We start from the raw sequence: 12532 nt of genomic DNA on the forward strand, positions 1-12532 counted from the left end.
GAATGTGGCTGATAAAACTTTATTCAGGGACACTGAAATTTAAATTTAATTATGTTATTGTTGTGTGGGGAATAGAGCCAGGAGTGCAGTTTCCAGGCTCTCACCCTCACGTGGAAAGGTGCTCACTCGGGTAGTAAATTGCCATCAACTGTGATTGGATGGCCATCAGCTGTGGCTAGTTGGCCGTCAGCTGTAACCAGGGAGCCATTGGCCACTAATCTAACTGCCGTGGCTACGCTAGCAGCAAATGGGGGCTAGCAAGAAGATGGTGGCTGAGCTAGCAAGAGCGGATTGCAGTTAGCAAGTGAGGTTGGTTGGCAGAGAGAAGCAGAGGGCAGGTTGCAGAGTGTGTGGCTCCTGCTTCCTGTGTCTCCAACCCAGCTGCCAGCGAGAATGTAGTGGTATGACTCCCCTATCTATGGCTCCGTGGGTGTTCGTTTTTGGCCTCACCATATCCTGCATTCCTATGTGGGGGGCGGGACCAGAGATCTTGCATGACACCCTGCATGACATTGTGTCATAAAATATTTTCTTTCGACTTTTTTCCAGCCCTTAAAAATAAAAACAAAAACTTTCTTAGCTTGTGGTCCTTATAAAAGGTTAAGGGGCCGGTACTGGCCAGAGACTATCGTTTCTTGGTCCTTTGTTTAAAAAGGATATACTAACATCTATTCAGTATAAAGGGGTATCGAACATTATAGGCCTATGCTGATTCTTCTGCCACATCATGGATCTCTTTATGATGTTGAGTTAACAGTACATTTAAAAATCACAAATTAACAAGCACTTGAGTGGGCTGTTACTGCCCTAAACTGGCGAGTGGTAACTCAGCACTCATCAAACTTTTATGTCAGAAAAGACAAACAAGGAGGTAATAATTTTCCAATGGACGTACACAAAGCAAAGTCTAATCAAATATCGCAGTCTAGGAATACATCTTAGAGGAAGTAGTACTGGTGTTTAGACCTGAAGCATGAACAAGAGCAGAGTGAGAACATGAAAGTTTGGGGGAGGAAGGCGCAGGGAACAGAAGCGATCCAGCGAACTGTAATAGTCAGTGGAAGGGCTAGTGAGGGAAGAGTAACAAAACATGAAGTGAAGCTTGAAACACACAGACAAAACCATATTCTGAGGTGCCTTGAAGAATCACTTAAGGAAAATTAATACACTGAAAGGTTTAAAGCAGGGTAGAGAAAATGACCTGATTTACATTTTTAAAAGATCACCCTGGCTATGTGAAGAACAGACTGAAAAGAAATTGGGCTGGAAAAAGCAAGCAATGTTATTAGGAGGATGTTGCAGAAATCTAGAAGACTAAAAAACTTGGACTGCACTACTGGAGCTGGAGAGAAGTACTGGAATTCCAAAGATATTTAGGAAGTAGACTCAAGGGTATTTGATTGGATACAGAGATGAGGAAAAGGGAAGAATAAAAGGTTTCTTTTAGGACATCTGGATGGGTGGTACTTCCATTTACTGAGATGAGAAACCATTGAGGAAGAGTAACAACTATCTTCATATGAAGAAAAAGGCACGCCCACACCCCCAAAAAAAATTTAACTGAAAGAGTGTAATTAATCAGCTGAATGTTCTATGTAGAGTAGCCCCTGCTTACCCACAGGGACACGTTCCACGATCCTCAAGTGCCTGAAATCACGGCAAACCCTGTACATACTGTACTTTTTTCCTATACATACATACCTATGATAGTTTAATTTATAAATTAGGCACAGTAAGCAATTAAAAGCAATAACTCATAATAGAACAATTACAACAATATACTGTAATAAAAGTTATGTGAATGTGGTCACTTATTTCAGTGGGTCCTTTGCTGCAGTCGTCACAGATTCAAGGCTTTGTGGCACAACACACTGCTGTCAATCAGAACCCGGTTTCTGTTCATGGCTCCCATGCACAAATTTAGTGGCTTTTCCATCTTAACTAAGCACTTACCACGCGCTTGTGACCATAACTTTTGCATTTTGAGGTGTGACAGCAAAACTAGCACAAATTTATTTTTCCTTCTTCACCATTTCATGGATAGAAGATACATTCTTATGACAGACCTTAACCACTTCAGCATACAATTGTTTTTCTTTGCTCATTAAGTCGAGAACTTTTACTTTATCATTTAAAGGAAGTACTTTATAGTCTCTCTTTGGCCTATCTGAAGTGCCAGCATCATTACGCTTGTTCTTTGGGGCCATTAGTAAGTAAAATAAGCGTTACTTGAACACAAGCACTGCTATACTGCAACAATGGATCTGATAACTGAGAAGGCTACTAAGTGACTAATGGGTGCGCAGCACATACAGTGTGGAGACGCTGGACAAAGAGATGATTCACGGCAGGAAGGAGCGAGATTACATCACGCTACTCTGGATGGCGCGCAATTTAAAACCTATGAGTTGTGTATGTCTGGAATTCTCCATTTAATATTTTCAGATCATGGTTGACCATGGTAACTGAAACCACAAAAAGTGAAAATGTGGATAATGGGCAACCACTGTATTTATATCACTTTGGGGTAACAAACCAATCCAAACAAATGCTGATTAGATGCATTTGTGGAGTGGGGTAGTAGCAAGTGAAAAGGGAACACTACAATTAACAAAGTCTACGGGGGGTGGGGGGGGCGGGGAGATGCACTGAAGCACTAGTTTTTGACGAATTTATTTTATTTACTCAGCTAATACTCTGAGCACTTCCAATGGGCCAGGCACTCTGGTGGATGCTGGTGACATGGCTAAATAAAGTAACCAGGGCTAAACCTTGTGACTTTACAGGTTGTTGGCGAGTAAGACAACAAGTTAATTCAAACTTAGATAAGAAAATATATAGAAAATCATGAAAGCACACATCCCTAGTCTCAGTGTACAAGTAAGCAAAGGATGTGAAATGCAGGTGGTTTACAGGTTTCTGTAACAGACAGTGTTAGAGGAGCTAGTCTTCCTTTTAATGCACAATGTCTGAAATGCATCAAGTTATCTTTGCTACTATCTGTATGCACACCGCTTCCCACTGATTTGCACGTTAAGAAAAATGAAGCGAAAGAATATCCTATTTATTAAGTAATTGCTATGTGCTATGTATGGGGCTAAGCCTAATACACATTATTTCCTCTTCAGTATTATATTCGTCATTTTAAAGTAAGAACACTGACACATATGAGAACAGCATTTCTACATACAGATCTGGGTATTCAGAAATGTTATTGAAATACTAAATTGACTTTCCTCAGTGCAGGAAAAAACCCCCACAAAAAACAGTAAGGAATATATAACGTAAAATAATGTAATGACTATAAAGAATCAAAATTCTTAGCACTAGAGGATGCTAAGACGTTGCTAACACCAAGCCATGACACACGTTGCCAAGGCCCCGTGCACTGCTTACAGGCCTGTGATGTGAATAGCAGTCCTAAATGGTCAGCCAGTCTCTGCAATTACAAAAAGATCACTACAATACCCTGCTAAATAACAGCTTGTAACCTCACACAGAATCATGTATCAAAATTATTTTGTTTGTTGGGTGTGAATTCTCAATCTGCTGTGAAGCAAAGTAACAGTTCAGCTGCTGCCATGCTACCCACTGAGTTATAAAAAGCTCTGTCAAATTGTCTCGTTAAAACCAAGACACTGAGAAAATACCAAACTATCACAACAAAAAAAGTGCGTTTATGAGGAGGGTAATAAAACAGAGAGAGATTAAATCAATCTGCCCATTTAGTGAGGTCATGGCAGTTACTACCACCTTAAGGGCTGCACTGCATCCCTCCAGAATTCCCATATTCACGTCCTAACCTCAGAATGTGACTTTATTTGGAGATGGGACCTTTAAGGAGGTGATTAAGTTCAAATGAGGCCAGGAGGGTGGGTGGACCTTTAATAATTTGAATGTAACCCAGTATGACTGGGGTCTTTGTAAGTGGAGGAAGAGACACCAGGGCTGCATGTGCACAGAGGAAAGGCCACGTGACAACACAGGGAGAGGCGACCACCTGCCAGTCAAGGAGAGAGGCCTCAAAAGAAACCAAACCTGCTGGCACCTTGATCTTAGACTTCCAGCTCCCAGAACTGTGAGTAAATAAATTTCTATTTTTTCAAGTCCCCCAGTCTGTGGTACTTTGTGGTGACAGCCCTGGGAAACTGATATACACCCAGATTCTTAAAAACCTCTCTGATCATTCATTGAAGACCTTTAAAATCATTGATACTAAGTTCATAATTGCTAGGATATGCCTTCGAAAGTTGCCGCTGTCTATCTATCTTTAGGAAGCCGCCCTGTCCTATAATTATCCAAGACGAAGAGTTTAACAGGATACATTAACATTTGAGTGCGCCCCACTGCTCCCTTCTCACACCCCAGCCTCTTGAAACACTCTCAGGACAGCACCAAAAATGCATTACCCTTCATTTCCCATCTCATTAAAATAATTAAAATTCTACCAATGTTAGGTAATGAAATTTTTGTGTGTATAAAATATGGTACAATGAAGGCAGGCTTTTTTAAGACTTTGCTTTGAAGTCTTTGGCAATGTAGCTTAAAATGTGCATAAAGTACATTCTCAACTTTTGCAATGGTAAGTCTTAAAGGGTTTTACAAAATTTTAGTGACTAAATGAAATCATATTTACCAAATTACTTTTATAAACTGTAAAATGCAATAGTAGGATTTAGAAACAATCAGATAATCTCAAGAAACACTAAACTCTAAATGAAACACGTATGTCACCTTTTCTTAATACAATACTAATCAAACTAAAAACAAAAAACAATACAGCAAAATCAAACTATTTGGCTGATTTCTTAAAGCATTAATGGCAAACAACAGTGTACATACATTTTTGTGTATTTGCCCTAAACTATAACTATGGTTTATTTGTCAAACATGTATGGCTGCCTATAATATTAAGTCCAAATAGAGCAAAGTCGTGTATTTCCTTACAACAAACAAAAGTTCTACCACTCTTAACATTGGGATAAATGCTGAGTTTAAACTATATTTTTAAATTCCCAATCTCACGAGTCAATTTTTACTCTATTAAAAAGGAGAAGATATCCTTTTAGAATCATTAGCTCTGTATCTCATTTGTCTTATGTTTTTTTACGAGGGTTATCTTTAATAATTTGAATACTATGTGCCAGTGAAAAGTCTATAGCATTCCTCCCCCTCCCGCCACGCACACACACACACACACACAAAAGAAACAAGTGTAGCTTAAAAAAAAAAAAAGGTGGAAAAGATAGTTTGTGAAGGGACATCAGCAGGCACTGGCATTGATTTTTACCTTCCAATTTTGGCACATTGAGCAACTTTTGGATAATTTTCCTGAGTGTGCCTGGCAATGTGTACATTTTAAGCTAATTTATTCTTCCTTTTTTTCTTTTTTAAATAGTTATGGGCAATTTTTGTGCTGTGAGAATTTTTTCTTTTGGCTGTTGTTGCTTTGTTTGTCATCAGAGTAATGGTCACCAAAGATCCAAAGTGTAAATCTCACGAATTTAAAGTATGATTGTAACTTAGAAGGGATAAACCTCTAAATTAATTTTCCTTCCCTTTCTCATTGTAATCCAGAGCTCTCAGATGTAAATTAAAGATAGCATGACAGAGAAATAAGATCTTAGGTAGCCTATATGATTTTAGACAAATCATATGAATCTTCCAGGCCTCCTTTCCCTTATCTGTGAGGAAACTGAAGCAGATAGTCAGTCCCTTTCACTTCTAAACGTCAATGATTCAAGTCAGCACAAATACTCGTGTACAGCGTGTTACATATAAATCTTGCAGGCCAACACAGGGTACTAGATGACATAGTGATTTTTAATTAGGCTTACTTACAAAAGCACATTGGAAGACTTTAAACTGTCAGAGCACAGATGGATATCTCCAGGAATTAGGGAAAGGGAACACAAATGAGCCTACCTCATTAAGAAACATTTAAGCACTTATTACTTATGATGCTTATTAGGACCAACTAGCCTTTATAAACTTATATAAAGGCACAGGCAAATGGGATACCAAATCAATTATTTATTAGTAACAGACTTCTGATGGCAATCATTTGTTTCAACTGTGATGTAGACTAGGGGTCTGCCAACTATAGCCAGTGTCAAATCCAACCCATCACCTGTTTATGACAGCTCACAGCTAGAACTTCAAAAAGACAATCATTTGAATGGATGGAAATATGCTTAAAAAAGGTATTACAGGCAAAATAAAAACACACTGGGTGTAACAGTCATAGAGTTATACATAAATATTACCTATAATCATCTTTATGAAAGTTTATTGAGTAAGGAATAGGTATTCCTTAGTTCCTCAAGAGAAAAGAAAAAAGAAAAAAACTAAGCAGACAAAATTAAGACTACTGAGCCCTAGTGGATCAAAACAAGTGTCCATGGATTGGTATACTCAGTAAATTCTTTTTTTTTTTAATTAAATTTATTGGGGTGACAATTGTTAGTAAAATTACATAGATTTCAGGTGTACAATTCTGTAATACATCATCTATAAATCCCATTGTGTGTTCACCACCCAGAGTCAGTTCTCCTTCCATCACCATATATTCGATCCCCCTTACCCTCATCTCCCACCCCCCACCCCCCGCCCCCCTTACCCTCTGGCAACCACTAAACTATTGTCTGTGTCTATGAGTTTCTGTTTCTCATTTGTTTGTCTTGTTCTTTTGTTGTTTTTGGTTTATATACCACATATCAGTGAAATCACATGGTTCTCTGCTTTTTCTGTCTGACTTGTTTCGCTCAGCATTACTCTCTCAAGATCCATCCATGTTGTCACAAATGTTCCTATATCATCTTTTCTTACTGCCGAATAGTATTCCATTGTGTATATATACCACAACTTCTTTATCCATTCATCTATCGAAGGACATTTTGGTTGCTTCCATGTCTTGGCCACCGTAAACAAAGCTGCAATGAACATTGGAGCACACGTGTCTTTATCTCTAAATGTTTTCAGATTTTTTGGGTAGATACCCAGAAGAGGGATTGCTGGGTCATATGGCAATTCTTTAGAAAAGCAGAGGTAAAAATGTGCAGAAGATTGTTCTGGTGGCAGAAATGCATGATTAATACAGATCAGGTGTCAAAGCATGGGGGGGAAAGTGTAAAGAAGAGATCAACATTCATCCCAATGGGCAATAAATGCTGATCAAATCAAGTGAGATGACTTAAACCAAGTTTACTACTCAGATGACAGACTGATACACACACAGACACACACACACGTAAATCTGGAGGATAAAGGCCAAAGAAAATGGAGTAGATATTGATAATAGAGGCTTTCAAGTTTTACTAAAAAAATGAGAAATCCACCATGAAATTCTCATAGGTCAGTTTCCCAGAAGAGAACGGCACTGTCCTATCAGATTTTCTGTTTAAAACACAAACAGAAAACCCAGGTAGGAACAAACCAAGTGCAGCACTCATAACCACGCCGTGGCCCTCTCCACATCCTCTATCCAGTCAGGTTACAGCCTCTCTAACTGTAGATGGACTTTTAGTAGGATATTACTAAGAGATAACTTCTTTCCATTTCACAATAAACTTACTACACTAACAATGTTCAAAGCACTCAAAACAAAAAACCAGAATTGTTATTTTTGTCAAGCCTGAGACATAGTTTGACCAGCTTTTTATTTAGTATAGAAATTAGGTCTCAAAGTGAGGTCTGTAGACCCCTGGGGTTCCCAAGACTTTTTAAGGGGTCCTTGAAGCCAAAATTATTTTTATACTATTACCAAGAAATTATTTGCCGTTCTTCATTGAATTGACATCTACACTGATGTTATAAAGCAGGGGTGTCCAAACTTTTTGCAACGTTTTTCACCAAGGGCCATATACGGTAAAATACACAAACAGTTGGGCCACTCACTCGAGGTGAAGTACGTACTGCCTCACCTGGTTTATTTAAGTGAACTAAAAATATTTTTGTAATTTGCTGTGGGCCAATTAACAATGGATTGCGGACCGCAGTTGGCCTGCGGGCCGCAGTTTTGACACCCCTGTTATAAAGCAACAGAAGGTAAAACTGCTTGCATCTTAGTGCAAATAAAAGCAGGAATACCCTGCTGTACCAGTAGTTATTGTATTCTTCACTACTGTACACTCAAAAAAAAAAAAAAAACCACAAAAATGTTTCACTGAAGAATTTTCTTGATGAGGTAGCAAAAAAGCTTAATTTTATTAAAATCTTCATCCTCAAAAACACATCTTAATGTCATATATAATAAAAAATTAAGTACACATAAAAGCACTTCTGTTGCATACTAAAATGATGGTTGTCTCAAAGAAAAGCACCGTGCAATTGTTTGAACTGCAAGCTGAACTACCTACTTTTTTCATGGAATGCCACTTTTACTTCAAAGAATAATGGACAAAGTATGATTTTTCAGATTGAGAATTTGGTAGTAGATGTTTTCTTGAAAATAATGTAAGTTAAACTGACACTTTAAAGAAAACTAACAATACTTATTGACAAAGATAAAACTGAAGCTTTTAAGAAAAAAAAATAGGATTTGGAAAATTTATCAGCCACCATGAGCTTGAGAGCTTCCCAATACTCTTCTCTGATGAGATCAGTGGTGACGGTAATGACTCAGGTTTCCTATACTGTATGATGAACATATGGAAGATCCGAGCAACTCCGTGAACAAATATTTTCCCAATAAATAACCAGTACAAAATTATGCATGAGGAAACATCCATTCAAAGTTCAAGAGAGACCAGTGGATTTTAATGTAACAGAATACAAAAAGTTCACTGATACATTCAGATCTTGTATTATAACTAACTCTTAAGAAATTATCTACTTGTTGAAATTTGGTGTAGTATCAAAGAATATCCAAATTTATTTAAGTAACTTTTTATTCTGATTTGAAAATTTTACAACTATATATCTTTATAAGGTCAGATTTTTTTCATGTATTTCAACTACAACAACACAACATGTGAATGCAGAAGCAGATGTGAGAACCCAGCTGTCTTCTATCAAGCCAGAGATTTAATAGAGATGTACAAAATTATAAAACAATGCAACTCTTCTCATGAAAACTTTCTATCTTGGAATGTAGTTAGTTTTTATAAAATGTGTCACAGATGGGTTTATTGTGATGATAAAATATGTTAGTAATAGAAAATTTCAGTTTTAATTCCTGGTGCAGCAAAGCTAGATACAACCCACATCAACAAATGTTCTTTGGAGTCATTAATAAATTAAAGAATGTAATGAGGTATTAAGACCAAAATGTTTGAGACCTGCTAGTATAAAAATTGATTTCTTCTTGGCAATATTGGTGCTAATTTTTTGGGCAAAGATCAAGACTTTCCCTGAGGAAACAGGCCTTTAAGCCACAATGTGTTCAGATTGTAACATGACCTAAATCTTTAGTTTGACTTCTGTTAATGTTCATGTTGGAATATGCACTAGGTATTCAATAAATTTATAGCTAATGAACAAAAAAGGTACTTAAAAGCCATAAAGATCCTCATGTAAAAGTTCTAGTTTTGGTAAAACATATTGAATCTGATAACTGAAACATGAAGGAGTGAAAATTGTAAATTTTCTGAGGCTACACCTCTGTAAATGGGTTTCTTTCTAGATACACCCACTTGATTCAACAATTTTACTGAAATTTAATTTGTCATTCATTCAATAAACGTTTACCAAGTGCTAACATATGCCTGGCACTGTTCTAGGCCCAACATATTGTCCTAATATAGAACTCCACTAATATAAAGAATGATATTGTAAAGAATAGGTTTCACAGGTAAATTCCTGACTGCATCCCATTTCTTACCAAATTCTACTATTAAAAGCTGTAGAAGAGGTGTGGAGGCCGCGGTACAGAAGCTACCACCACCACACATTTCCTTCTCTCAGGCTGCAGACCCACACTGCCCTGCAGGTCTGCCTGGCCTCATCTCTTGTGTTAAGTGGTAAGGTTTGCAATCCCTGTCCCCCCAAGTGAAACATGAAGCTGGTCCCTGTCTTGCTGCCTTTATTTTCCAAACATAATATATTCAAAACTAAATAATGGCAGCCTTCTTCACTACACACACACACACACACACACACACACACACACACACACGGAAACAAATAACCCAGGACTTTGGCACTACAGGATCAATTCAATCAGATACTCAATCTGGTAGCTACATGAGAAATAAAGGGAGGTGGCTGAGCAACAAATTTGAAATTCTTTATAGTCAGATTTCCAGGTTATACCTGGTACAAATTCCATACCTGCCCCTTTACACTTTGAGGACACAAAAGAAAGAACATAGAAGATGGAGGGAGTGGAGGATATCCAGGGAATACAGGCACACCTGTGGTTAATAATGCCAAGTAACTACTGGTCCACACTTTGTTACTCCTAACCATGTCAATAACTGCTGCGACTATACTAGAAAAGAATTCAAACTTACGATGATAGGGCTTTCTTTCTTTTTGAAATCCTTGTATGTAAGTCATTCTCACCCTTCTGTCAGGTAGAGAACCCTAGGCCAGCAGAACTGCTGAGTAAACACAGCTCTGGCTAGAATCTCCTCTTATCCCTTTCCCCAGACTAGCCCCCTTAAAGAAGCACTCCAATACTTAGCACCAATCAATATCAACATCATGGAAAGTAAGTCGACCAGACGGCTTGTGCCTCGCGGTGTGATGCAAAAGGAAGAAAAAATAAGACTTCATGATCAAAGAAGTAAGAGTGAATTGAATCAAGCCTCTAATTACCACTTTACAGAAATTTCAGGACAGTGTAATGTGACAGCAATACAACAATGACGCAATTAGCCAAATCCAGAAGGTTAGATATTCAACAGGACAAATGAATGCATTTCTTCTACCAGCAAGTGGAAGAGGCTTCAATTTAGTAACCAAAAGTAGTGTGTAGACCTTATTTGGATTCTGATTAAAACCAACTATCTGAAAATGTCACTTGGGAGACAAAAGGAAAATTGTTAATTCCCTTTATCTCCTCCAGTTTCTCATAAGGCTTGCACGTATCTGTTCTGGACCAAGGTAACACATAAAGCCTAACCTTACCTCTAAAGTAACGAGAAAGGTAGGAAAAGCTATACATAAGGATGAGCATAGTTAAGTATAGAGACCATACAATGACTCTTATTTCATAGTCAACATGTATCCTAGTCTTCTATTCCTTACTTTGTTTAAAGATAAAATCCTGATTTGAATATGAAATCCTGGGCTGACTGTTTTCTCTGGAAAGTAAACAGATCCAGAGCGATGACTCCCTATGGGTTCATCTAGATACATTCCAAGGGTTTTCATCAGAAACATACCGTTTACTATCACACTGATCAATTTACTATTTCTCAAGTACAGGTACTGCAATAGTCCTCTTCCTGCAGCATAATGCAAATGCACACCAGGTGCTCAAGAAATAGTTTTAAAGACAAAAAAACCTAAGGTGGAACAGTGAGACACACAGAGAGAGTGCTTTTCCTATTCTCTCAACCTTATCTCTTGGAGAAGAAAGGCATTTAGAGAAAAGAAGATACTGTCTACACCCATAGATATCAACTTCAGAATCAGTCTGATTTACTCCAAAAATATTAACATTAAGGAATTAGTAGTAAAGCTTTCTTATTATGATAGAGAAACCCTTTGACTACCATCTGGTCACCAGATATTTAATCTTTGTCTTTATCTCAATTATGTAACTTAAAAAAAAAAATTAAAAAAGCCCTTTCCTGCACAACTTTCTTACATAATTCTCTGTTCAAATAAAAGAAAAAAAATATTTTTTCAAAAAATATGAAATTGTGCTTGGGCCATGGATCTCAAAACACTCAACCTCAAAAATATGTAATGTGATAATAAGAGTTATGGTCATAATAAAAAAGTTATATACAATGCTAGAATGAAAATGAATATATATTAAATTAGAAACAGTATTTCAACTGAGTTATACAAATTTTTAAGACTAAAGTTGTTCCTATTTTCACACTACTTCAAGGTGCCTTGGCATTTTATAGGTCCCGTCTTTATCTGAAAGCCCAAAATATAAATTATAAGTATAATACAAATCAGAAGGAAAAGTACTATTTTCTTCGGGTCTGCTGATAGGAAATAAACTGTTAACTGATACAACCTCTGATACATAAATACATTAAGAATCATAGGCTATAAAGCTGAAGGGAACAAGAGATTTTTTTTTTCCCTCTTGTTCTAGTTTGCCCAGGTTAATTAAAATCTCAAAGCTTTTATATTTAAATATACAATCACTTTCTTCTTTAAAAAATTAGTTAAAGAAACTATGAAGGATGGCTATAGCACTGGCTAGGTATGAACGTTATGCAAAACATAACCCATGGAACAGCGACTGTGCGAAACGGAGATGAGTATAAAGCATCCGCTATTATTTTCAAAATTTATACAGAGATTTGGGTTGGCAGAGGAAGAGCAAGAAGATGATACAGAGGAGGATCCACCCCTCTACTCTGCTCTGGTTACCTGACCAGATGTCATTGGATTATGTAATGTA

The 12532-nt window shown here is 37.3% G+C and overlaps 1 protein-coding gene across 5 annotated transcripts in view; it reads right to left on the reverse strand.

The window, feature by feature from the left end:
- The window catches only part of TBL1XR1 (TBL1X/Y related 1), a 157452-nt gene that overhangs the window by 44188 nt on the left and 100732 nt on the right, over nt 1-12532 (reverse strand). The gene's annotated exons all lie outside the window — the stretch shown is intronic.

This window comes from Rhinolophus sinicus, linkage group LG01 (genome assembly GCF_036562045.2).
Source record: "Rhinolophus sinicus isolate RSC01 linkage group LG01, ASM3656204v1, whole genome shotgun sequence".
In the NCBI taxonomy this organism is placed as follows: Eukaryota; Metazoa; Chordata; class Mammalia; order Chiroptera; family Rhinolophidae; genus Rhinolophus; species Rhinolophus sinicus.